This window comes from Pleurodeles waltl, chromosome 7 (genome assembly GCF_031143425.1).
Source record: "Pleurodeles waltl isolate 20211129_DDA chromosome 7, aPleWal1.hap1.20221129, whole genome shotgun sequence".
Classification (NCBI taxonomy): domain Eukaryota; kingdom Metazoa; phylum Chordata; class Amphibia; order Caudata; family Salamandridae; genus Pleurodeles; species Pleurodeles waltl.
Genome location: NC_090446.1, coordinates 554,153,227 through 554,180,811, shown reverse-complemented (window position 1 = coordinate 554,180,811; position 27,585 = coordinate 554,153,227).

Below are 27,585 nucleotides of genomic sequence, written 5' to 3'. Positions count from 1 at the left end.
AAACTCCTCACCCACACCACTAAGGCACTACATGGAACTGGATGAGCATGTCTCAATATTCATCTCTGAATTTTATAAATCTTCTTGACACCTTTGCTTCACCGGACTCCTACTTGCACATATTCCATGTAAATGGAAAGCCAGGTACTACGGTCAAGTCTTCTTCATCACTGCTGCAGTGTGGAATGATCTGGCACTACACATCATAGCCTTCTCCTCACTTGCTGACTTTTGCAAGCTAAAGATCTGGCTTTTTGAATAGTCCCATTTGGCCCTAGGATTGTGTAGACTCACACCTGCTCAGCGTAACAGGTCATAGTGCCTCTACAAATCTGCAAGACATATAAGATATCAAGAGGAGCAAAACCTTGAGTGCACCCAACTTTTTTCAACACCTCCAATGCACACCTAAGTGACATGTATGAGAACAATGGCAGTACTTTCAGTGGAACACATTGGTTTATAAATACAGAAAAAATAAAGTTACAACTAATTCCTTCATCATCATATGGGGAAAGATATGGCGTGATGGCCAGAGCTGCCCACTTTGGAAGTTTGAGACCCAGGTTCGAGTCCAAGAGTTGGCTCAACAGCCTGTGATTCTGGGCAAATCACTAAGGGCCTGATTTATAATTTGGGGATGGTTAAAGTCTGTTACAAACTTGACAGGTATTCCATCCACTATATTACGATCTCATTATATCCCATGTGAGCTGTCCAACGGTGGACGGGATATCAGTTATGCTTGTGACGGAGTAGCGCATCTTCCAAACTCTAAATCAGGCTCTTAATCTCTCCTAGCCTAAAAAGTTATCAAAACAAATCTGACCTTGTGTAGTGTACCGGATGCTCATGTAAAGTGGGCAGATTCCTTGGCCTTCTCAGAGTTGAGCAGCCAATTTCTGTGAGGTGCTACGGTGCTCAGAGATGAGTGATGAGTTGCCAGACCCATAATTCCTTGTGTAGGCAGCAAGTGGGCGACAAGTAGAGGGTCACCATAACAGGGACCAAATCGGGGGGCATACAACTGATCAGTTGGGTTAGATTTACGTAACCACGTAGGCACTTTGCCGATAGCTATTTGGGCCACAACAGTTGTCACATACTTTGCATTTTTCAGCCAGGAATTAAAGAACAAGCATAGCAGGACCCAAGAGAAATTCTGGGAAAATAGTGCCACACCAGATTGCATGAATATTTGTGCCTCACCAATACCACCCAGAGTGCGACAGGTCTTTCTGGAAAATGACTGTCAGGGAGGGATAAGATGCATTGGCCCATGATGTAGTGGAGGGAGGCTGGCACCCTATGATAAAGTGGGTCACTTGTTTTGAGAAACAGTCTTATCTTCATTTTAATTTGAAAGATGTTGTCATAAGTGCTCTTTTGCCCCTCTATCTACCTTGATGTGTACTATTGTCACTATAGGTGCAATGATCATATTCCCTCAGTATTTAGATATTTTTAAAAGTTTACAAACAGTGAGTGATTACAATTTAAGACACCATGGCCCTCATTTCAACTTTGGCGGTATAAACCGCCTACCTCAGTGGCAACGGCCGTCAAAAGACCGTTGCCACGGCTACCAGCCGTCCACAATATTATGACCACAGCTGGATTTCCGCCACAAGAATGGCAGAAATCCGGCTGTGGCCATGCTGGTGGATGGTGGTACGGTGGTGCTGCTACCACCAGCAGCACCACACCAGTAGACTGCCACCAGCCGTATTATGACCCATAATACGGCCTGGTGGTGTTCTGCTGGTGGGCGCTGCTGGCAGTACCAGCGCCCCGTGTTCTTCCGGAGGAACCCCTGGATCCAGTTAAGTTGGGTCACAGACAGGGGAGGGGGTGGGGGTGTTGTGTGTATCTGTGGGGGGTGTGTGAATGTATGTGTGTGCATGAATGTGTGTGTGTGTTGAGTGTTGAATGCGTGTGTGCATGTATGGACGTGCGAGTGCATGTATGTAGTGAAATGTGAATGCGTGTCTGCATGTATGTTTGGAAGTGTGTGCGGATGTGTGTGTGAATGGATGCATGCATGCATGTAAGCATGTGGCAATGGGTGTGTATGCGTGTGTGTGTGTGTGAAGGGGAGGGCGTGAATGTGGGGTGGGTAGGGGGGCTTGGAGAGGTAGGGGGACAGGGGGAGTAACTGGAGAGGAAGGGGGGAGACCCCTATCAGTGACAGGGAAGGAATTCCCTGTCACTGATATGGCCTACCGCCATGGTTTTCATGGCGTTACGAACCCCCCAGTACCTAAGGCAGGAGTACTCCATGGAGAATTTTGTAATCTTACTTGGTAAAGCCACCCCAAACTCTGGCCATTATAAAGGACACACATTCAATCCACACACCCTATCACATAGTAGTAGGGCAATTACCCCAATATTCAGGCAACATGTCGAGAGAGACCTAAGGCCCTCCAGGGAAAACTTAATTTACTTAAAAAATGTCCCGAAACTGTCCCAGTTCGGTAGGGAGGATGAGGACTCCCTTAAAAACAAACATATCTATTGGATTAGGCATAAGCAACACTGCTTATTCTTAATTTGTTCAGATATTATGAGGGTAGAAAGGATGCCGGGAGATAGTGGGAGGTATGATGCTATAGTTTTGACATTAAGGGACAAGAGACTAATTGATGGCCTAATCACCATGGAGCTGATAATTAGTGTCCCCCTTAAAACCGCCATGAGATTTTGTTTGGATAATCCACTCCCTTTTAATCACATAGTTATGAGGAACCAACAAAGAGATAGGGGATTGTCAACAATAAACAAGGGAGATACTGACCTAGAGGCAGTAGATTAACTGATCCAATTAGATCTATCAGGTCTGGGACAGACTATAGATATAACCGTAGTTGGAACCCTGGATGAGAATAATCAACAAGCTAAAAGGGAAGGGAGTACAGAGAAGCAACTTCCTAGAAGTAATGAGCTGGTAATATCTCAGGGACCCATGGTAAGTGCTATGCCCCCATCGGTTAGGGGCTCTGTCTCCATGGTCTTGTGGAATGTAGCGGGCCTAAGGAGTAAGCTCATAGACCCTGAATGGTATAATTATATTGGCCAATTCCATGTTTGTCTCTTTTAGGAGACTTGGCTAATGGAACCACCCTATAAATTGCGCTTTAAAATGTATTTTACTAATGCCACACCTGCAGCAAGAGGGAGGCCATCCGGGGGATTGGTTATATGGGTGAAAATCTCCCTTAATGTCAAAATAAACAAGCACAACACAGGCTCTGTTAAAATTCTGTGGGTGTCATTAAGTGACAAAAATAAGATTTTATTCCATCTATACAATGTCTATGTAAGGCCCAGGAGGCCAGATCGGGAGTCACATGAAATAAAATTCTAGACAACATGTTAAAGAAAGTCCCGATAGGAGAAACAATATTGCTAGGGCGTGATTTCAATTGTAATTACAAACCTATAATTGGCCTTGAGCACTTGGTGGGGGATGAAGATATGGAAAGAGCTACCCCCCTTCTTATCTACCGAAGAGTCAGTCCCCAGCACGGATGCGGCCTTACAACTCATGAACCTTACATGAAAGCATGGGCTGAGGACCTGCAATGGCAGAGTGGGACAAAGTGGCGCTAATTTGGAAACTTTCCAAAGAGGTAGGGCAGGCTCAATATTGGATTATATTATGCACAGTACAATTACATGGGAGAGGATAGCAACCTTTAAAATAGACAATAGAAGAGAAAGTCAACCTATTGTTAGCAACAACTGCAGGACAGTAAAATGGCCAATAATACTGGGTAATCTGGATGTCATGGCGAACATATACAATTCATTCACAGATTTATTGGATCCTCATGTGCATAAAGGTTCCACTGACATCCAGATCTTAGATATTCATCAATCACTGAGTACAGCCCTGAGGCCCTACCTCACTAAACAGATACAGTCTGAACAAGGCAGGAAACATCTTAGGCTGGGCAATCCCTGGTATACTACCGAATGCAGAGAGGGAAAAATACTGCTGCTAGAGGCCTTAAAGCTAAAATATCCAATAGCAGTGCAGTAGGCAAGGGCCAAATACAAGTAAATCCTGTCTAGTGCAGAGAAAAACTGGGAAGATCAAAATTGGTCCGATCTCCTTGTGGCAGCCAAATGCAAAGACACAGTATCCTTTTGGACGATAGTCACACATGTAGTAAAGAAGGAACACCTAATACTAAGCATCATATAGATCCCAGTAGGTGGGTTAATCATTTCTTGAATCTCTATCTAGATTTGTCAGAGCGCAACCCCCATCTCTCCCTGCCTAGGGAACAACCTATCTGGGACAAAACATCAGACATACATTTTAGCCTTGAAGAAACAGTGGTAGCTATAAAAGCCATTAAAATAGGTAAAGCCCCGGGCTTGGATAAGATCCCTGCTTAATCATAGTATAGAAGTTTAGACACCATATGTTAACCTAATTAGTAATGCCATAGCAAGGGAAGAACCAGTCCCTGAGACGTGGAAAGGAGCGGAAATCTTCACAGTTTAGAAAAAAGGATCCAGGCCGGACCCTTGGAATTATAGGCCAATCAGTTTGATTGATGTCAATCAAAAAAACTACGCCAGGCAGCTAATGCATAATGTGGAAATACTCCAAACTGATGAGGGGTCATCTTTCCATCGCATTTGTGGATTTGCGTGCAGCCTTTGACCTGGTTCCGAGAGATACCTTATGGACTTCGCTAGGGAAACAGGGCATGCCGGGGAACCTTTTACATCAGATAATTAAGTTACATGAAAATACCTATGCAAAAGTTCAGTGGGGTCCAAATGGAGAGGTAACAGATCCAATTCCCATCAAGAGGGGGGTAAGGCAGGGTTGTGTGCTTGCCCCAACCCTTTTCTCTCTTTATATCAACAATCTGGTTGACTATCTTAAACAGAGTGACCATGATTCTCCAAGACTAAATGGAAATTCTGTCCCTGTCCTCCTTTTCGCAGATGATACCATTTTATTGTCCCAAACTCCTGTGGGACTACAGACTCTTTTGGAAAAGTTCAGAAAATATTGCACGCTGAAGGGATTAGAAATTAATACAAACAAAATAAAATATTTGATTGTTAAACCTCACAGATCGCTCCATAGAAACATTCTGATTAAAGGGCAAGGATTGGAGGGTGTTAAAATCTTTAATTATTTAGGGATACTGTTGGGTGCCAAGCTATCCTGGACGTCACATGTGAATAAAGTAAAAACACTCTTGGTCCACAACACTACAGTGATAAGCAACAAATATAAAAATTAAAGAACAGATATAGTTCCCCCAGTGTTTGAGGTCTATAGATACAAAACACAGGCCACTGCATTATATGGTGCCGAGCTATGGGGAACAGCTAATCTGACACAATTAGTGTCTCAAGAAAATAGCTTTGTGAGAGAAATATTAGGATTGCCAGCATCTACACTATTGGCTCCTCTCTTTCATGACTGAAATATTAAGCAAATAGGTTATTTAGCAGTTTTGAGTCCAATGCTTTATTGGTGTAGGCTATGGTCAACTCAAGATCTGATCCATTATAGGAAAGCACTAATCGAGCTAATGGACCTGGACAAATTAGTATCCTTGCCCTGGCTTCCCCACATAAGGTCCTGGTTTCACAAGCTTGGGCTTAAATATTTTTGGGACAAACTCCTTACTCTTACGACACATTCAAGGAGCCACCTAAAGCAAGTCTATTGGGATTATCTCTTGAATAATCTTTTCCAAAACAAGGGTCTAGGAAGATTGACTTCTCAATTTTTGGACATCAAGCCAAAACCAAGGTTTGAGGAATGGCTAGATATAATTCAGCCTAGGTGGGCACAATTACTATGTATGAAACTCCGATATGGAACCCTTCAAACCAAGGCATTTACTACTAAATGGGGCCCCCAGAATGAGGACAGTCACAATTTTATGTGTGGGTTATGCAATATGAACACCATTGAAACCGTAGAACATGTTTTATTGTTTTGTAAAGTCTATGAGAAGCCTAGGGGGAAATGTATTCAACCAATCTGTAAAAACTTAGGAACTAGGAACTACAAAGAAGCTGCAAGACTATTAAGGTCCAGCACCATTCCCTCTATAGTCTTTGGAATAAGTTGCTTCCTGCTAGAAGTATCATATATTAGAGACAGGGAGGACCTGAGGCTGTAGAGTAATGTAGTCTACACCAAATTCATATGTTAAACCTAAAATTTGATTTGACTGAGTAATGAAACAAGCAATCTAGAAAAGCATAATGGGCTTCTCAGTCTGCAAGTTAATAGAATATTGACAGCTGCTTCACTCTGTGTTAAACTTTAGAAATCTCTAAGTGATAGGGATCAAACATATTGATTTTTAGCATAGATTTAGCAGAATGGAGGAAGAGTGGTGTGTGCTAGCATGGACTGTGAGCAATAAAGTTAGCTTATATTGCAATGTATTAAAAGTTGGCATCACACACTTAATGAGGGTCCCTACTGACTCAAGAGATTTCCGCCTTGCCCTAAGCTTATGTACCTTGCTCTTTTGAGTAACTATATAATTTAAAGGGCGATAGGTGTAAAAAGGATACAAACAGGAAACCTTGCATGTTAGGCCCGATTTAAGATCCTAGTAAACTGATTGAAAGCATTGGGATTAAATGACTTTTTATGGTTATATTTGTATATTGATTTTAGGAGTTTTAATTGATATTAATGTAACTGTTTTCATTATTTATTTGCAAGATTATTTTATGATGGTTTTACTGTACTATCCTTTTATGGCTTATAGCTGAATAAATGTTTGTTTTGTTGTTGATTATCCAGGGTAAAGTCCGGAACTTCATCCCCATGTGGCAAACTGGTTTGAGTAACAACATTTGTCATTAGCCTTAGGCTCTGGTAAATATTGGGATAGGGTTTAAATGTTCCCATTAGTTCAAGCTTTTGGAATTACCTTAACCACTCCCTGTAAAGTCTCATCAAGTGCCATATTCTTTGCTTTGTATATTGTTTTGTGCTTTACTATTCAAGAAAAGCCTTTGTAGCTGCCTCCCATTAGGATTCTCATGGTCATTAATGCTATTAGTCCTACTTTGATTTGGCTCTTTGATATCTTAATCCAGGCACTGGTTTTCACCCTTCTCTAATTTACTATTCTTGTTTTGCTCCATGGGCTTGGAGGTGACAATTTTTGTGGTTGTACCTCTTCACAAAGACCTCCTCTAAATTATAAAAATGCATTGAGACAGAGGGTAATGGTAAATGAGAGGGGAAACGTGAAAGCAAGAAACAGAAAGCAAATCAAACGTTTTGCTGTTTACCCTCTACTTTTTGCTAAATTTGTTTTTGTTGGCTTTAGGACTTTGCGCAATTTACAGCTGCTGACCAGTGCTAAAATGCTTCTGCTCACTCATCCAAACATTATTTAATTGACTTACACCTGATTGGCATATTTAATTTACATATAAGTCCCTTTTAGAGTGGTATAGCATTTATCCAGGACCTGTAAATTAAATGCTATTGGGGGCCTGCAGCACTTATTGTGCTACCCACTTAAGTAGCACCTTAAAACATTCCTAGAACTGCGATTGCAACTGAATGCAGTTTTAAAGTGCCAGTTCTACTTGGCAATAGAACCCCTTTGACAAGCCATAAACTCCCCTTGTTTTTGCAAAGTCACCTTAAAGATATGCTCTAGGTAGTCTCTGAGGCAAAGTGCATTGTAATTAAAAGGTTGGACATGTACATTTAACTTTTACATGTCATGGTAGTGAAAAACTCCTAACTTTGTTTTTCACTACCTGGGATGGTATTGGGTTACATTATTACATTTAATAAGTGCTCACCTTTGATTGGGACCAGGTAGCCAGTTCATGTTTGGGATCTATGAAGTTGTAATGCAAAATCCTCCTAAAATGTTTTATTTACAATTTTGAAAAAGCCACTTTTAGACATCTTAGCACCTGGAACTGTCTTTGGTCTCCTGCGTCATTCTGCTGTAGTTTTTTGACTTCTACAAAAGAGACTAAGGCAGAACATAGAAATCTTTACTGTGGCTTCGACCCAAGGATCTCCAACTGTGACACTCTCTTCTCAGACATCACCTGCATCCACGCCCCGCTGAGCTTTACCTCCTTGCGACATTTTTCTCACAATTTCTTCTAAGTTCAAATATAAGCGCTGACTGGACCCAACGTACTTCATGTATCAGAACTGTGCTTCATCTCTGTCTGCCATATTTTTCAACTTTGACCTGGTTATAAGCGACTAGATGTCTATGGTAGTTACTTTGATCTTTTAGCCACTAGTTTTTCCTAAAAATGTAATAAAACATCATAACTGCTGTTCTATTGATTGGATTTTTTTTGTCAAACAATGTATTCACATTTACTTTATTTGCCTAAATTAGTATTGGGTTTTTCTTGTGTTGTGTTTTCACTTTATTGCTGTTTATGTGCTACATAAATATTTTAAACATTGCCTCTAAGTTAACCCTTCCTGCTTTTTTTGCCATGGCACTCAGGGTTAACCATAGGATAATTCTGTGACTTTTTGTGGTTCAAAATGCAAGGGATTGTGGCTGTTTCTTGACCAGGGCTCACACAACAGACCACTAGCAACCCAATTTCCCACAGAAAGCAAGTGAAATATAGATAGTGACATGGAGAAGACGAGAGAGTGAAACTAAGAAAATGAACTTACACTTGAATTATCTCTAGGAGTAGACTATAGCAGTGACAATATAGAATGCCCAGTGGTTCTATTCATTTGGAACATATCACTGCTGGCAAACCTTAAATGCCATGATGAGGTGAATAAAAATGTATTTCAGAAATATCTTAAAGTGCACCTCATCAATTGAGCTTAATGTTTGCAGTGAGAAACAAGTGTTCACTAATTGATCATAGGTAAGGCCATTGTTTTGAAGTGAATGGCACCTCTTTCTCTTCAACTTCCACTGTGTGTGATAGTGATGAGGCACAATAATACATGGCCTAATTTTCTGGAAGGCTTTCTATGGTATGAAGGAGTTGTGTTGGTAAAGCCTTCAGAACACAGGGGCGTGCAATGGGTGTTGCTGTGGGTGTGCCACAACAACACCCATCGCATTTTGACGCTGCCTCAGATTTATGAGTTTTCATAAACCTAAGGCAGCACCAAAATCTAATGCCATCCCAGGAGTGGTGTTTGCGGGCACAACGAAGAGAAAAGCTCTCACTTCTCCTCATTTTTTGCTCTTTCTTTGTGCACATACAGCAGGAGCAAATCACCATTTATGATTGTTTTGGTGCAGGAAGGTGTTCCTTCCTGCACAAAAACAATCTCCCCCTAAACGCAGCCATCCATCCACAGTGGTGCAAGGGTTGCTGGGTTGGAGCATGGCAGCAAATTCAGCGCTCGAACAGGGGGAAACACAAGGGTGCAAGTTATTCTAATAAATACGGCACATTCCTGCATTCTGAAAATGATGGTACGTGACACTTCCAAATTTAGCGCAGCGACGCACACCATCATTTTCCCTTAAATCTGGTCCTTGGTGTGAAAAATTAAAACGGAAGTACTTAACAGCAGACAGAGGTTTCTAATCCCTAACTGGACTGATGGGTAGTGAAGAAGGAGGAATTTGGTAATGCAGGGAGTGTTAGGATTTCTGAGCTCATACTGTGGTTTGTTGTTGGTGAATGCTGGGACATAATTATGTGGTTCTTAACATCCTTTAAAATGTCTTATTCACATATATTCATTTATACTCTGGTTGTGCTTTCATTTATAGTATAGCTTTCTTTCCCCGCATAAAGAAAGTGCTTTTGAAGCAGTCCAGTCAATTGTTAATTTGTCTTTCCATCCATCATTCCACGCCATTCACTTACGTGTTTATCTATTTATTTATTCCTTTCTTTCATCAGATATCTATCAGACTGCTCTGCACTCAGAGATGACGACTCTGCGCCTCATTTTACGCCTTTACCTGTTGTTCTACATGTTGGCAGCTGCTGAGTTTACCTCACCACAAGGCTGTTACCTCTCTTCTACCAACATTCATGCTTACTCCCTGGAAGGGGAAATTATTTGGGGAGGGCTTGCTCCAGTTCATCTAGAAACTGTTCCCTCTGCAGCGGCAAACCTCTTCACAGAACCACCAGCTGTCAGGCGATGTGCAAAGTAAATTACACTGAATGTGTCATTTGACTTAACAGTTGTATTTTCTTGCAAACTAAATCAAATAGACATGCATTGTAAAACGTCATAAAAGATAAAGAGTTTCATAGTCCAAAAAAGCCATTTTAGAGTACTGGTGACTTTTACAAACCTCTCAACTTTCACATTGATATTGGAACTCCTATAATGGTATTATTGAAGCAATATTGCCCAAAAATGAGTAAACTCCCAGGTAGCTGTTAATGAGGGTGGTTAACTATCGAGGAGTGGCTTCCCATTTGGATATTATTGCTTTTCCAAATCAGACCCTTAAAATGTGGAATGAAATTAAGAAATTGTTTTGATAGATGGTGTGTTTTTTTTCCTGTGGTACCATTAGGTGAAAATTCATAAAAACTCATAACAATGGCAAACCTCCACAATTTTCTTCTATTGAAAAGCATTGTTGTGATGGACTAATATTGAAGATCGAAAATGGATTATGGAGAAAGGGTGATTTTCGTCAAAAGGGAAAACTTTTTTTCGTGGTGTCATACTAATTATAGAAACTGGAGTGAACTCTAATGGGATTTTGACCTCTGCAAAATGCTGATCCTTTGCTCGAATTTTGGGAAACATATTGGGGCAGATTTAGGAAAAGTAGCTTCTTGCGCCCCTTAGCACCCTCCTTACGCCACCATCTGTGCGTTGTATTTAAAATATGACACGTCATGACACAGGGTAGGGGCAATAGCGTCAATATTTTTTGCCGCTATTGATATAATGTTCAGGTTTAACTCCAAAATTTGGGTGCTAACCCTGAACAGTACATAGGGGCCCATAATAAATAATGGTGTGACCCTTTTTACCGCTTTCTTTGAGCAGGTGTTAAAAATGCAGAACAACATGGGGCAAAGAAATCTTTTAGATTTCTGTGGTACATTTGTGCAGCCCCCCTAACGGAGAAATGCCCACCTTACATACATTATGCCTGGCGCAGGCATAATGTTGCGCAAGGGGTTACAAAGTGGTAAATCTGGCACTGCGATTTTGGCCATGTTGGGCCACATTAATGTAATAAAAATGATGCTAATGTGGCACAATGAGCCACTAGGCCCTCCTAAAACTGGCCCAATGTATCTAACAATCTTATCAGGAAATTATGACCTGAATTTAAGAAAAGTGGATCTGCATCCAATGGAATGACACTTTTCTTGAGCCTCTTAGCACCCACCAAGCGCCACCTTGGGTGCCCCATATTTAATATAAACAATGGTATGCCGCCTTTTACCAACTGCTTTATGCAGACGTTAAAAATAGTCACTAAAAATGACCCAGTGGAATCGATTCCACAGCCCATTTTTGCAGTCCCCCTAACAGGGGAATCGCCCCCTTTGCATACATTATGCCTGGCACAGGCATAATGTGGCACAAGGGGTTACACAGTGGCGCAATGCATGAATTACACTTCTTTGTAAATATGGAATGGTGAAATTGGACTCGTTGGGCCACCTTAGCGTAGTAAAAAATGACGCTAAGTGACACAAGGAGGCACTAGGCCCTCTTAAATCTTAGCCTACTTTTTGTGCTCCAGAAAGCTAAGTACACTTTTTTTTTTTATATGTTCTTAAATTTATTCCTCATCCGTGTGAGAAAAAAGTCTGGTATACTGGGCAAAATATGGACTTCCAACAGTTGAATCAGTCTTTCAGCCGATTTCACAGTGTTCTTCACCACAAGTTTTGATTTTTTGTTTTGATTTATGATTTATAGAGTGCAGCCAATGCTAAAGAAAAGAGTTTCAAGACACTACAGTGGTCATTATGAACCTGGCGGTTCGGCACCCCATGCCGGCAGTGGCAGCTAAAGCCGCCAGCCGGCATGGCGGGCCGAACCGCCACATAACGAACAGGATGACGGCCGCCATCACCCACCGCCATGCTCCCGCGGCAAGGCAGCCTGGCGGCAGGATGAAACACCATCCACCAGGGTAGCTGTGCTACCCTGCGGATAATATTTCATATGCTGTCAGCCTTTTCCTGGCATGATATCCCGCCAGGAAAAGGCTGAAAGAGGGGGTGCCCCTGCACTGGCCATGCACTTTGCATGGGCAGTGCAGGGTCCCCCGTGCAGGCCCCGTGGCGCATGTCACTGCCCAATTTATGGGCAGTGACATGCACGACGGATGCTGCTGCACCCCCGCTCACCAACATTGGCGGAAGCTCCTAATGGAGCCGTCTTCAATGTTTCGGCCGTGTTCCCCACCAGGCCGGCGGGTGGAGACACTGTCTCCGCCCGCCGGCCTGGCGGGGAAAACATAATACGGCCAGTGGGTTTTCCAGGGGACTGGCGGTCGGTGAAAAGACTGCCAGCCTGAACACGGCAGGAAATCCCGCTGTGTTCAAAATGAGGGCCTATATCCCAAAAAAGTATGATTGAAGGGTTGAAAGCAGTAAAACTGTGTGAGAACTATAACACTGAGGAAATAATTTATTAGTAAAAATACCAGTTTTAAGATGTTTAAAAATCTTAAGTGATCTGCTGCCACATGAAGAGTGAGAGGAATGGTATTCCATAATTTTTCTCCTGCACCTGCTGTCGAGTGCCCTTTTCTCCTTATTGTATGGAATTTTGGAGGAAGTATAGAAAAGGTATCTGAGGATCTCAAAGCTACGGTAAGCAAGAGGCATTTAAATAGTTTTGAAGACTATGTGGGCTATAACGATAGACAGCTCTGTGAATATGAGTTAAAGTGCTCAGCTGGTGCCGGTGATGCCTGGAGGAGGGCAGGAGCGCTTTAAATTGAGTATCGCGCTCCCGCCTCGCGGGAAGCGCTCAGCTGGTGCCGGTGATGCCTGGAGGAGGGCAGGAGCCCTTTAAATTGAGTATCGCGCTCCTGCCTCGCGGGAAGCGCTCAGCTGGTGCCAGTGACGCCTGGAGGAGGTCAGGAGCCTGTTAAATTGAGTATCGCGCTCCCGCCTCGTGGGACGCACGTGGGCGGCGCACGGGCGAAGCCCGGGCCAAGGGCAGGCCCGTCCTTCGCCCGTCATCGCCAGGAGGAGACTGGGCTGGGCCCCCCCCTTTCATTTTTTCTTTTTTATCTTGTGGAGGCTCTGGGTTTATGGAGAGCTGCTGATTCAAGGAAGGCAGAGAGGAGTCTTCGCCATCTGTGACTTGGGTATTTAAAACTTACTTATTTTTAATTTGTCCTGTGCACTCTGCTGATTTACATACGCACAAGGCGACAGCAAGGCCTATTGTGCTACAATCTGAGGGGGTTTGGTGTGACAGGAGGTCGTGGCCGGTCAATTTCCCCCTAGAGAGAGGATAGGACCTGAGTATAACTCGGCTTCACTTCTTCCTAGCCTGGGACACTGAGACTAACACACCTATTGAAGAAATATACGGTGCCTCTTCCTTGGATAAAGGACGAGCCTGCCTTAATGGGAAAACACAAAGGAGACAATGGGGGAAGGGACCCCATTCAGGAGGTCCCCCCACCCAGGTTGATAACAAGCTACCTAACTTCAGTAATGGGCGCCATCGAGACGGAGATAGGGAGAGTAGAAGCCACCCTAGAGTCGTCTCTTGAGAAAGCAGGAAAGGCCGGGGTGGAGGGTAGGACTCTGCCTGTAATATCTTCATCAAGCAAGACTAAGACAGGAAACCCTTGTGTAACAACAGAAATCAATTTAATTACTCCCACAACTCCAGAGAGTCCACCCCCCAAAAAAAGTAGGCAAGTAATTCTCCCCCATATTGCAGTAATTCCCATAGATCAAGTTGGATCTCCTGCAGATAGTTATGACTTTGGAAAGCCTCTAACAGGAATAAAGAAGAACAAGAGAAAATGTCTATCTAACCCTCTAAAAAAACAAACTATAGGGAAGCAGCCAAAAGGCTGTAAAAACCCAGAGCCAAGTATAACTTGTTTTTCTCAGATTGAAGATCAATTTAGAGATATAAGGAAGCTATGTTCATCAGTTCTGGAGAGAGTGGCTATCCTCGAGCAGAAGGTTGAGCTCATAATAAATATAAACCCTATGCCATCAAGGGTAGAACCTCAGAAAAATTATTCCGCCCCTGAATGTTTACCAGCTCCGCCCCTTCACCAGCACCAAAACTATAGATTGACTCCTGCCCAGAACCCAACCCAAAAACCTCTGAATTCAGAAGTATTGCAGGATTCTATAAACCCACAGTCTCAGTGGGGTACAACCAAACGGGAAGGATTAGTGGGCCATGAGATTACAAGAACTCAAATAACCTGTCCGAGGATTCCGCTGGCATGTGCCCCCTAAATTTTAATCCTGGAAAATGTCCCTATATTAGAAAATACTCACCACGAGTCCCATGTGTCACTGTTAAATAAAGTACCACACTGGATAGGAAAACATTCAGGAGGGCGGGCAGATTTCTATAGGGACATTTTAACTGTAAGAAGGGTCCCCTGGGTTGGCTCATCCCCTAAAGCATCACCCGGGGATTGTATTATAACAAATTTTAGGAGTCCCTGGACTGTCAATGCTTTGTATCACGATCTTTCGACTATGAGGCCATCTGTAGGGCCTATAAGAGTGCAACGTTTGACCAAATTTATATTCCCGAAATTAAATCCACGCTATCCTGATTCAATTCGTTCTGGGAATCAGAACTTCAGCAATCCTGGTCCCTCTAACTCCCCTGACACTGTCTTGACATTGTCTAACAGGTATGAGCCTTTGGCTTCACTGGAGCAGTTAGATTGGCCATCAGTAATTGAGCCTTTATCGCAAGGCCCTTTGGAGACAAATATACTGTCACAGTCCTTCTCACAATCTAAGGGAGCCCCCGATATATATGACACACAGGGTACGACGACCCTAGGGATTATTTCCTGGAACGTTGAGGGTTAAAATCAAAAATTGGAAACCCTGATTGGATAAAATTAGTGACGGAAAATCTTTTTATCTGCTGCCAGGAGACCTGGCTCCTAGAATCCCCGCATATTATTGGTTACACCACATACAGTGTTCCTGCAACTAAGGCCTCCGCAGGTAGAGCTAAGGGCAGCTTGGTTACTTTTCTATCCGTAGAGGCTGGAGGGATGGAAGCACGTGTCGTGGGCACATCTCCTTTTTTTCTGGCTTTATTTTTTAAATTAGTAGAGCCATTTGATATACTACTGATCAATTATTATAATAATAGCTTTGACAATTCTGACATAAGTGTGGTTAGTAGTTTGGAGATGTTAATACATAAGGTAACAACTATTAGCAAAAAGGACCTAAGAATAGTCTGGGCTGGTGATGTCAATGCCCACATGTGTGAGCCAGAGTTCTTTGATTGCTGTGGACTTTTGGACAAAATGACAACCCCATTCAACATTTTAAACACTCCCCATATGGGAATGTTCTTAATTCTTTGATAACAGCAAATTCTCTTTTTCTCCCCATACCAGTTATTAGAGGGATACCAACATTTGTAAGGGGGGATACTCATACTACTATTGATTTATTCTAGAGAATTATCCTCTATTGCAGGACAATTCAGGGTGACCCCGACCTGTATTAGTGACCATAACCCCCTATCTATTGTGATTAATTTGGACCTGACGAGCAATTCAAGAAGAGGGAAGCGACACCCTGCTATGAAGCTCTCATCCCAAAATGAACTCACAATTAAATGGGGAAAGATAAACAGTAATATCTTTTTTAAGGACCTATTCCTGAATAAATGGTCAGATGTTATGACATCCCTGGATGAAGATAGGACCCCCCATGAAATTGTCCGTGCATTTTCCTCTCTGACAAAGTATATGGCGGAGAAATTACAGCCCTCTCACACTAACAAAGTCAATGGCTCACGATGGTTTAACCACCATGTACCACGTCCTTAAGCAAGTTAAAGAAAATAACCAATGCTTACCCCCAAGATCAACAAGCAAATAAAATTGCTAGGAAAAATTATAAAGAAGCACTTGCCAAAAGGAAAGCTGAACTAAGTGAGTCTGCGTGGGAGGAATTAATGGAAGCAAGTAAAATGAAAGATACAACTGCATTTTGGCGTGTGGTTAACTCTTCATTGTTGAATGATAAACATAAGACGTCCATGGATACTGTCATTCCAGCCAAGATCTGGGTGGATTATTTTAATAAAACTTTCGCCACAGAGACAAATGTCCAATCAGAAACATTAAACTGTCTGAAGCTTGCAGGAAATGATCAGCTAAGTCTGGCTTTTAGCCATATTATAAGCGTGGACGATCTCAAACAAGCCATTCAAGACTGTCCCTCTGAGAAAGCCCCTGGCTCAGACAGAATTCCTGCCGATCTATATAAAGCACTTCCAGATTTTTGGGGACCATTGCTTACCAATGTCCTGAGGTCGGCTGTGGCAGGCCCTTTAGTAGATTCCTGGAAAGAGGCGATCATCGTCCCGATTTTTAAGAAGGGAGATAGGGCAGACCCTTTGTGCTATCGCCCAATCTCTTTATTGGATAGTTCAGTCACAATTTTAGGCCGAGTGATCCTAAATAAGCTAGAAGAATGGGTGACTGAATCTCACTTCCTTTCAGAAATACAATTTGGCTTTCGGCCGGGTGTGGGCACAGTAGAACAAACTCTTAACTTGACCCTTATAGTCCAGAAATATACCAAAGTCAAAAGAGGCTGTATACATCTAGCATTTATGGATCTGTCCTGTGCCTTTGATACAGTTAACAGGGAGAAATTGTGGATGGTAAGGCTGGATAAAGGGCGTGGATAAAGATATAGTCATCCTACTTAGTAAACTTCACGCCTGTACAGAGGCTCGGGTCCGTTATTCCCGGGAGGGAGGTATGACAGAGAAATTTCCCTCACTAAAGGGGGTTAGACAGGGTTGTGTTCTTGCATCTTTTCTTTTTCTGTTGTATATAAACGGGTTAGAGACATTTCTTTGTGAATCAGGGAAGGATTCCCCAGTCATCAATAATTCTCCAATCCCTGTACTCTTGTATGCGGACGATGCTGTACTCACCTCAAGGACAGCAAATGGCCTCCAGATTTTATTAAATGCTTTTAACACTTTTATGGGGAACCTCGGTCATAAAATTAACAGAACTAAGTCATTTGTGATGAAGACCGGACCCAAATTAGCAGAAACGAAAAAAATTGTTTTAGATGGGCATGAGGTACTCAAGGTCCCACATTTTACATATCTGGGGGTCCCTATTGATGTAGATTTTGATTGGAAATTTTTAGTTAATATACGCTCAATTCAATTCCAAAAAGCCATTGAAGCAGTTCTTAGGTTTGCGAAAAGACTCCAACATAAACCTGTTAAGGAAATGATGACTGTTTTCTCCTCTAAGTGTCTCTCTATTGTGACATTTGGAGCCGGGGTTTGGAGGCATGCAGAATGCAAAGGACTTCAGACTATAGAAAATACATTTTTAAGAAGGTTATTAGCAGTTCCCCAATCTACATCAGTAATGTTCTGTCATAAAGAAGTAGGTTTGAGATACATATCCAGCTATATAAAACTTCGACCTGTAATATTGTGGGTAAAAATCCAGACTAAGCCAGAAGCGTTTTTATGTAGAAAGGTGATACAGGATTGTCTCCTTTTGTCACGATTTCTGGATATACCCTGGCTTAGATATGTTTATTTCTCTCTCCTATCATTAGGATTAGGAGAATTTTTTCTTAAACCAGATACTTTAACAAGACAGGATATTAAGAAGGTTAAAGACATACTCTGGCAGAAAAACCAGGCTATGGAGTCAGCCTCTGGTGTAATGAGATTATGGACGAGGCATGAGACACAACAACTTCAACCAAAGTTGTATCTGACTATTCTCAATCACGAGCTACAAAGGTTTTTACTCACGAGGCTACGTTTAAATATCCTACACTACCTGGTAGCATTTCCAGTATGTGGAACCTGGTTCAAGAACCTCCCTCCCTGTCGTTGTGATGGAAAGACACCTCAGAGTACATTACATTTTATGCTTTTTTGCACTTTATATGCTGCTCCGAGAAAAAGGTTTTTAAGTCCGTTATTTTTGTCTAACAGTATTAGAACTAGCCAGCTTGCTTATAATTTCGGAAAATGTATTATTAATGTTTTTTAGTAATTTTATGACTGAGAAATTTGTGTGTTTTATTTATTTTATGTCTTTTATGGTCTTTTTGTACCGAATAAAGTAATGAATGAATGAAAGAATGAGTTAAAGTTTTGAAGATTTAATGAACAAATAGAAGACTGAGGGACATATCTCCCAGCCCCTTGCGGCCCTTAGCACCACCGTAGCATAATTTGTTTTACGCTACAGAAGCACTAAACAGGCCCTCACCCTGCGCCATGTTTACAAAGTGTAACCCTTGTGCCACAGTATACCTGCGTCAGGTTTAATGTATGTAAGGGAGGCATTCCCCCAGTGGGAGGCCCAAAAAATGGTGCAGTAAAATCTACAAGATTTTACTGCACCATTCTATCATCACTAAACTAGCAGGCCTGAAACTGACGCTAGTGCTATGTCGTATTCACCTCCCTGAGCTTTGCTGGTCTATCGCCAACATTCTTGTCACTAGTCCAGCAAAGTGCCACAATATGGTAAAAAATTGTGCTAACATGCGCCAAGGTGTGTTGTATTGTAAATACAGCACTACCATGGTGTTTTTACAAGGGCACAGGGTGACGCAAGGAAACTGGTGCATTCCTTGTAAATATGTCCCTAACATTTTACATTCATGGCTAAAGGAAGCAACTCGTGATCACCGTATGGCTGGATTAGGACTGGTTGGATTTTAAGCCTTCCCCATGAACCAGCCTGAAGTAAATGATCACTTAGAAGCTAGTTGGTTGTGGGTTTAAATCGCTTATGGCATAAAATATTTTTAAATGGCTGAAAAAAGTAATGAGAGTAATTCCTGCATGTCTCCAGCATCCTCTTTCCATAGCTGGTTCCACACATTACCCATTCCCTCTCTTCCCTAATACTCCCTTAATTGTACGTTTTGTTAAGCATTATAGTTTTACTTTTCCCTTTACATACTTTAAAGTAGATTTTTTTAGAGGTGCAGTAAACTATTTGCAGCCACATATTTGCCGACATATTTTATATTTAGAATTAATAAATTAGTGCTTCTGGAGTATTAAACCCCTCGTAATGAGTTACTGTTAGAACATTTCACTTTTACATCTAAAATTTTTGGTAAGTATTTGCATTTCCTTACATTAATGTATACTTGTTAAAATCATTTTCATTGAGAGTTAAATACAAAAACGAGAAACCAAACCAAATAGATATTTAGGCCCTCATTCTGACCTCGGCGGTAAAAGGCGCCTACCGCCGGTCAGAAATCCTCCATAATCCCGCCGCGGTCGCGGAAACCCGCCACGGTCATTCTGACCCGCAGAAGGCAAACCTCCGAAAATCCGACCGCCACAACAGACCGCCAGACCAGCGGTCGGCGGAAAGGTGGAGGTGACCAAACCTCCACCGCCACGCCAACAGAAATACGCCCATCCCATTACGACCCACGAATCCACGCGGCGGTCATTCAAACGCGGTATTCCATTGGCGGGACACACCGCCGCGGTCAGAATACCCACCAACGAACAAAACTCACCCACATTGGACGATTTGAATCCCACACACCTGATACACATACACACACCACTCCCACACACACAATACAATATAAAACACCCACCCACATCACCCACAAACCCCTACGCTTACAAAATCGTAAAGAAGGCAAGAGCGAGACACCAGCATCCAAAACATAACAGCCACAGCCACTCAACACCATCACCCACACACTATCCACACACAAAACAACACACACCACCACACTCAACTCACTTAAATACACATACTCCACCCCACACATCATACACACCACCCCATGGCACCCCAAAGACAACCCCGCTTCACAGACGAAGAACTCAGGGTTATGGTGGAGGAAATCGTTCGTGTAGAGCCCCAGCTGTTCGGCACACAGGTCCAATACACCAGCATTGCCCGGAGGACGGAGCTATGGCAGAGGATTGTCGACAGGGTGAACGCAGTGGGACAGCACCCCAGAAATCGGGAAGACATCAGGAAGCGATGGAACGACCTACGGGGGAAGGTGCGTTCCATGGTATCCAGGCACAACATCGCCGTGCAGAAGACTGGCGGAGGACCCCCACCTCAACCCCCACAATTCACATCATGGGAGGAGGAAGTCTTGAACATCCTGCATCCTGACGGCCTCGCAGGAGTCGGCGGAGGAATGGATACTGGTAAGTTGAAGCTTCAATACTGCTTCCCCCCCACCTGCATGCCAAATCAGACCCCAACCCTCACCCCCATCCTCGAACCCCACCCTCACCCCCACCCCCACCCTCACCCCCACCCTCACCCCCACCACCATCCTCACCCCCACCCTCACCCCCACCACCATCCTCACCCCCACCACCATCCTCACCCCCACCCCCAGCACACCTATTCCCCGCCAATGTCTCACCATCACAACCCACACATCCCAAAACCTAGGCCTGCATGCGTCCACTAAGCATGGACACCCATCACCAAAGCATGCCCAATGCATATACACATCCCCCCCACAAGCCACCCTCACCAAAGCCCCCACACACGAATGCCAGCACTTGGGGACACGGGAACCCACAGATACAGCCATATGCCACACATTGAAACTATAACCATACCTCTATACCCCTGCAGGACCCGACCGTCAACACACCGCGGCGGAGGGGCCAGAATTATCCACACCCCCCACCCAAGAGGCCGTCAGCGATGACAGCAGCTCTGTCGATCTGGACACCGATGACCAGCCCGGACCATCGGGGACCTCTGGACAGTCGGTTCCCCTCACACAGGCACAGGCCACTATAGACCCTAACCCCTCTGGGAACACCAGCACAGCTCCCACCCAGCGGGCCCATGCCTCTGTCTCCAGGGCGCGTCAATCTGCGGTGTGTCTACCACTACAGGGCACCCAGGATAACCCACCACCCCAACAACAACAGGGACCTGGGGGCAGTGGTAGTGGGCACACCGGCCAGGGGGCAGAGGCCCAGGGAAACAGGGCAACTCGGCGGGCAGCTGTGCGACAGGGGGGGGAGGAGAGGCCCAGGGAACCCACTCTCCACGAGGTCCTCACCACCATCATGGGAGCATACAACCGCTCCCAGGAGACGATGGCGACGGTACTGGCCCGGTTCCAGGAGATCCAGGTGCTGCAGGAGGAACACTATCGGGGGTACAGGGAGGACATCCGAGCCATCAACACCACCCTGGTTACCATGGTAGGGCTGCTGCAGGACCTCGTAAACAGCAGGGCGGACATTGAACAACACCCAAGGGCCCCTGCCACTAGCCGGGACCAAGAACAGCCATCCACCTCCGCCGGCGCTAGTGGACAGGAGGCCCCCGCACAGCAGCAGCCCACCAGACCCCCACCTCCTGCAGGAGAAGAACCACCCCGCAAGAGGGCCCTGAGATCTCGCAAGACAGAGTAGGATGTCAAGACCCCCGCCAGCAATGGATACCACCTGATGTCATCCCACTGTCCCACATTGTCACCCTGTCCATCCTCGAACTGCCCATGCTCCATCTCTCCACAGGCCTCTGGACAATGCACCTGTGTGACTGTTACTCTGGACTCTGCCATGGACATTCCTTCACCATAGCCCCCACCCACTTGAAACCACCCATCCCATTTTGAGCACTTCAATAAACACCTATTTTGCACCAAAATATCAGGAGTCTGGCTGTGATTTCAATAGATTGTAATTGACATGACAGTGCAAATATGTCCTTGTACATGGTGAAGTCAACAAACAGCTGCCACAAAGCTGTAGTCCATGGGGAAACGAAGCACAGGACTCGTAGTGGGGACCCCAGATCTGAAATAGGGAGGGAAAAGCCAAAACTCAGTCATCATACACTGGGGCAAATAGACAGGCAGCAGAGATGCTGCAGAGTAGTTAACTTTTACTAAATTATCTTTGAAATGTTACCTGTGTCCTATTGGAAGTACTCTTCAATGATTCTGTCCCTGTTGTCTGTTTCAGCCCCGTCGTCTTCCTCCTCGTCACTCTCCTCAGGTTCCACCGCTGCCACAACACCACCGTCTCGACCATCCTCCTGCAGGAAAGGCACCTGGCGGCGCAAAGCCAGGTTGTGAAGCATGCAGCAGGCCACGATGATGTGACACACCTTCTTAGGTGAGTACATTAGGGATCCACCGGTCATATGCAGGCAGCGAAACCTGGCCTTTAGGAGGCCAAAGGTGCGTTCGATCACCCTCCTAGTACGCCCATGGGCCTCATTGTACCGTTCCTCTGCCCTGGTCCGGGGATTCCTTACTGGGGTCAGTAGCCACGACAGGTTGGGGTACCCAGAGTCCCCCACTAGCCATACACGGTGTCTCTCTAGCTGTTCCATCACGTAAGGGATGCTGCTATTCCTGAGGATGTAGGCGTCATGCACTGACCCTGGGAATTTGGCATTTACATGCGAGATGTACTGGTCAGCCAAACACACCACCTGGATGTTCATTGAATGGTAACTTTTTCGGTTCCTGTACACCTGCTCCCTGTCTCTTGGGGGAACCAAAGCCACATGGGTCCCATCAATGGCACCAATTACGTTGGGAATATGTCCAAGGGCGTAGAAATCACCCTTCACTGTAGCCAGTTCGCCCACCTCAGGGAAAATGATGTAGTTCCTCACGGATTTCATCAGGGCAGACAACACTCTGGATAACACCTTTGAAAACATGGGCTGAGACATCCCAGAAGCAATTCCCACGGTTGTCTGAAATGACCCACTTGCCAAGAAATGGAGTACTGACATGACCTGCACCAGAGGGGGAATCCCTGTGGGTTGGCGGATGGGGGACATCAGGTCGGGCTCCAGCCGGGCACACAGTTCATGGATAGTGGCACGGTTAAGACGGTAGGTCAGGATAATGTGGCGTTCTTCCATTGTCGACAGGTCCACCAGCGGTCGGTACACGGGAGGATTCATCCGTCTCCTCGCCCAACCCAGCGGACGGTGCCTAGGAAGGACAACATGGAGCACACAGTCAGGCAACCCACAGGTACGTACTCACAGCTAGCACAGTATACGATTCTCTATGCAGTGAATGGCGTGTATGAGTGGCTATGCAAGGCCTAGGCCTGTGTGACGCAGTTGAAATTGAGCCATGTGGGCCCTGGAAATGGCGGCTGCCTGACCTGTGAAGTGTGACAATGGGATGTGAGGTCAATGCGCTGGCGTGGCACACCGCGGCGGGCGGCGGGCCAAGACCGCGGCGCGAAGCCGCATTGGTTAACATTGAAGCCTATGGGTTTCAGGAGCCAATGGCGAAGGGCGCCGGCGGTGGCGGGACGCACCGCCGCGGTACGCACCGCCGCGGACGTGACCGCCATTTTCTATCTACTTATCCACTTGCGACTTGAACTTTCACAGGAGAGGACCTATACTGCAAGTGTTGCTGTGACCTCGGTCTGGAAGGGACAATGGCTGCTGCGACTGGGGAAAGGGCCCCTGCCTTCACTGGAGAGGAGTTGGAGAAACTTGTGGATGGGGTCCTCCCCCAGTATGCGCTACTCTACGGTCCTCCAGACCAACAAGTGAGTTTAATTCTATCTGGATTTGGGGCCACTGGCTGGCTTGGGGGCCTGGCGGGGGGCCTGGCGGGGATGGGGGGCATGTTGGGCATGGCGGGGGGCCTGGCGGGGGCCTGGCGGGGATGGGGGGCATGTTGGGCATGGCGGGGGGCCTGGCGGGGGCCTGGCGGGGATGGGGGGCATGTTGGGCATGGCGGGGGGCCTGGCGGGGGGCCTGGCGGGGATGGGGTGCATGTTGGGGCTGGAGGGGGGCCTGGCGGGGGGCCTGGCGGGGATGGGGGGCATGTTGGGCATGGCGGGGGGCCTGGCGGGGATGGTGGTCATGTTGGGCATGGCGGGGGGCCTGGCGGGGTGCCTGGCGGGGATGGGGTGCATGTTGGGGCTGGAGGGGGGCCTGGCGGGGGGCCTGGCGGGGATGGGGGGCATGTTGGGCATGGCGGGGGGCCTGGCGGGGATGGGGTGCATGTTGGGGCTGGAGGGGGGCCTGGCGGGGGGCCTGGCGGGGATGGGGGGCATGTTGGGCATGGCGGGGGGCCTGGCGGGGGCCTGGCGGGGATGGGGGGCATGTTGGGCATGGCGGGGGGCCTGGCGGGGGCCTGGCGGGGATGGGGGGCATGTTGGGCATGGCGGGGGGCCTGGCGGGGGGCCTGGCGGGGATGGGGTGCATGTTGGGGCTGGCGGGGGGCCTGGCGGGGGCCTGGCGGGGATGGGGGCATGTTGGGCATGGCGGGGGGCCTGGCGGGGGCCTGGCGGGGATGGGGTGCATGTTGGGGCTGGAGGGGGGCCTGGCGGGGGGCCTGGCGGGGATGGGGGGCATGTTCGGCATGGCGGGGGGCCTGGCGGGGATGGGGTGCATGTTGGGGCTGGAGGGGGGCCTGGCGGGGATGGGGGGCATGTTGGGCATGGCGGGGGGCCTGGCGGGGGGCCTGGCGGGGATGGGGTGCATGTTGGGGCTGGAGGGGGGCCTGGCGGGGATGGGGTGCATGTTGGGGCTGGAGGGGGGCCTGGCGGGGATGGGGTGCATGTTGGGGCTGGAGGGGGGCCTGGCGGGGATGGGGTGCATGTTGGGGCTGGAGGGGGGCCTGGCGGGGGGCCTGGCGGGGATGGGGTGCATGTTGGGGCTGGAGGGGGGCCTGGCGGGGATGGGGTGCATGTTGGGGCTGGAGGGGGGCCTGGCGGGGATGGGGTGCATGTTGGGGCTGGCGGGGGGCCTGGCGGGGGGCCTGGCGGGGATGGGGGGCATGTTGGGGCTGGAGGGGGGCCTGGCGGGGGGCCTGGCGGGGATGGGGTGCATGTTGGGGCTGGAGGGGGGCCTGGCGGGGATGGGGTGCATGTTGGGGCTGGCGGGGGGCCTGGCGGGGGGCCTGGCGGGGATGGGGGGCGTTGGGCCACTGGAAAGGAAAATGCTGAGTAACTTGAACGTGGTATTTCTCCCTCCCTGTACGTGTCACATAGGTCCGCGCCCATGAGAAGATCGGGATTTGGCGTGCCATCGCCAAGGAAGTCCGGGGCCTGGGGGTCCACCATCGACGGGGCACCCACTGCCGCAAGAGGTGGGAGGACATCCGCCGCGGGACCAAGAAGACCGCCGAGTCTCTGCTGGGGATGGCCTCCCAACGTAGGCGGGGTGCCTGCCGTCAACTGAGCCCCCTAATGTTCCGGATCCTGGCGGTGGCCTACCCTGATTTGGATGGGCGCGTGAGGGCAGCACAGCAGACACAAGGGGGTGAGTACAAGCATCATCTACTCTGTTGTCGTGCAGTGGAGGTGTCTGGGTGGGGGAGGAGGGCTGGGGGTCCCACTAGGCCAGGGCGATATCTGTAGGCTGGGCACCCCCGTAAGCCCCTGTGTCCCCAGCCACCACCCTCAGTAGTGTGTCAGTACAGCCATCCCTGGGCCGTGTCATCCATGGGTGCAGTTGACAACTCTAGGCGTGTAGGGCATGTTCCACGGAATGCGTAGCGGACCCCAAGTGCGCAACTTAGTGCAGGGGGCATCTGTGTCTGTCATGTCCGCTAACTGTACCGGAGATCCATGTACTCAATATCCCTTTATTTCTCTCTCCCCCCCCCTTTTTGTTTGTCTTTCTGTGCTTGTGTGCATCAGCATCATCAGGCGGAGGAGAAGTGGCATCGGGGCAGGAGGGAGCTGCATCTCACATGGCCCAGGAGGGCCATGCCACAGAGTCAGACTGGACCAGTGAGACGGAGGGCGAGGGGAGCTCCACGACGGGGACGACTGGAGCCTGCAGCGACACGGACACGTCCTCGGAAGGGGGCTCCCTTGCGGGGGTGGCACCATCCGTGCCCCCCGCCATTACAGGTACAGCCGCCACCCAGCGCACCATCTCCGCCCTCCCAGCAGCCCCTCCGCGTTCGCCCCGTGCCCGCTCTGCCAGGAAGCCGGGCATCTCCTTCGCCCCAGGCACCTCAGGCCCTGCCCCTGTTACCCCCGCTGCCCTCAGTGAGGAGGTCATTGACCTCCTCCGAACGCTCATTGTTGGGCAGACTACCCTTTTGAATGCCATCCAGGGGGTGGAGAGGGAGGTTCATCGCAGCAATGCGTACCTGGAGGGCATTCATTCGGGTCAGGCTGCCCATCAGCGATCGTTCCAGGCTCTGGCCTCAGCACTGACGGCAGCCATTGTCCCTGTCTCCTGCCTGCCTCTACTAACTCCCTCCTCCCAGTCTCCTGTTCCTCTGCCTGTCCCACCCACACCATCAGACCAGCCTGCACACACCTCAACACCCAAGAGAAGCTCATCCAAACATAAGCACCACAGATCACGCAGACATTCACACACGCAACATTCCGATGCAGACATGCCAACAGTCACTACCACCTCTGTGACCCCCACCTCCTCGTCTCCCTCCTCCCTCCCTGTGACGTCTACACTCACACCTCCATTCACCTCACCATCAGCCAGTGTTTCCATCACCAGCACACCCTCCACTCCAGTCCGCACACGTGCAGTCACCACCCCCACTGCCATTTACACGTCCCCTGTGTCCTCTCCCACTGTGTCTGTCACCCCCTCTTCCACACCACACAAACGCAGCCACCCACCCACCCAACAGCCATCCACCTCACGACAGCCTATCCCTCCTGCACCTGCACCCAAAGACAGCAAACGTGACTCACCTACAACCACATCCTCTCCCTCCACTCCCATTCCCACTGTACCTACCACTCTCCATTGTCCCAAGAAGCTCTTCCTCGCCACTACTAACTTCTTTCCTGACCCTGAGCCCCCCCCTCCTTCTCGTCGGGGTAAGAAGAGCACCTCAGCCACCACCAGCCCTGCAGCCCCCTTGACAAGGGTGCAGGGGTATTGGAGCCCGCCAGCCCGCATGTCTGGATCTTCGCCCAGCAGCAAGGGGACAGCCAGCCCACCCCCTGGGAAGAGGAGCAGAAGGCGGAAGGGGCGCCGCAGGAGCCCGCCTTCTACATCCCCCCCGGACACCACCCACAGACAGTCACCAGCCACAGCTCCAAAGGGAGGCAAGGGCCACAGGCCGACGACTAAGGAGGGCAAGGGCAGCAAGTTGGAGAGGTCAGGCAGCAGGCCTGCTGCCCAGGAGGAGCCCACAACCCCCATAGCCGCTGCCCCGGGAGGAACCGGCACAGCTGCCCCGGGAGAGCCCACCACCCCCATAGCCGCTGCCCAGTGAGGACCCAGCCCAGCTGGCCAGGAGGGCCCCACCACCCACAGCCCAGGTGGGCAGTGAAGGAGCACCATCCCCGCTGCCCAGGAGGGCACCACCAGGCAATTAGCAGTTGGCCATAGACCGTCCGCCGTCTCAAGAACCGCTGAACTGGGCCCCGCCGTCTCAAGAACCGCTGAACTGGGCCCC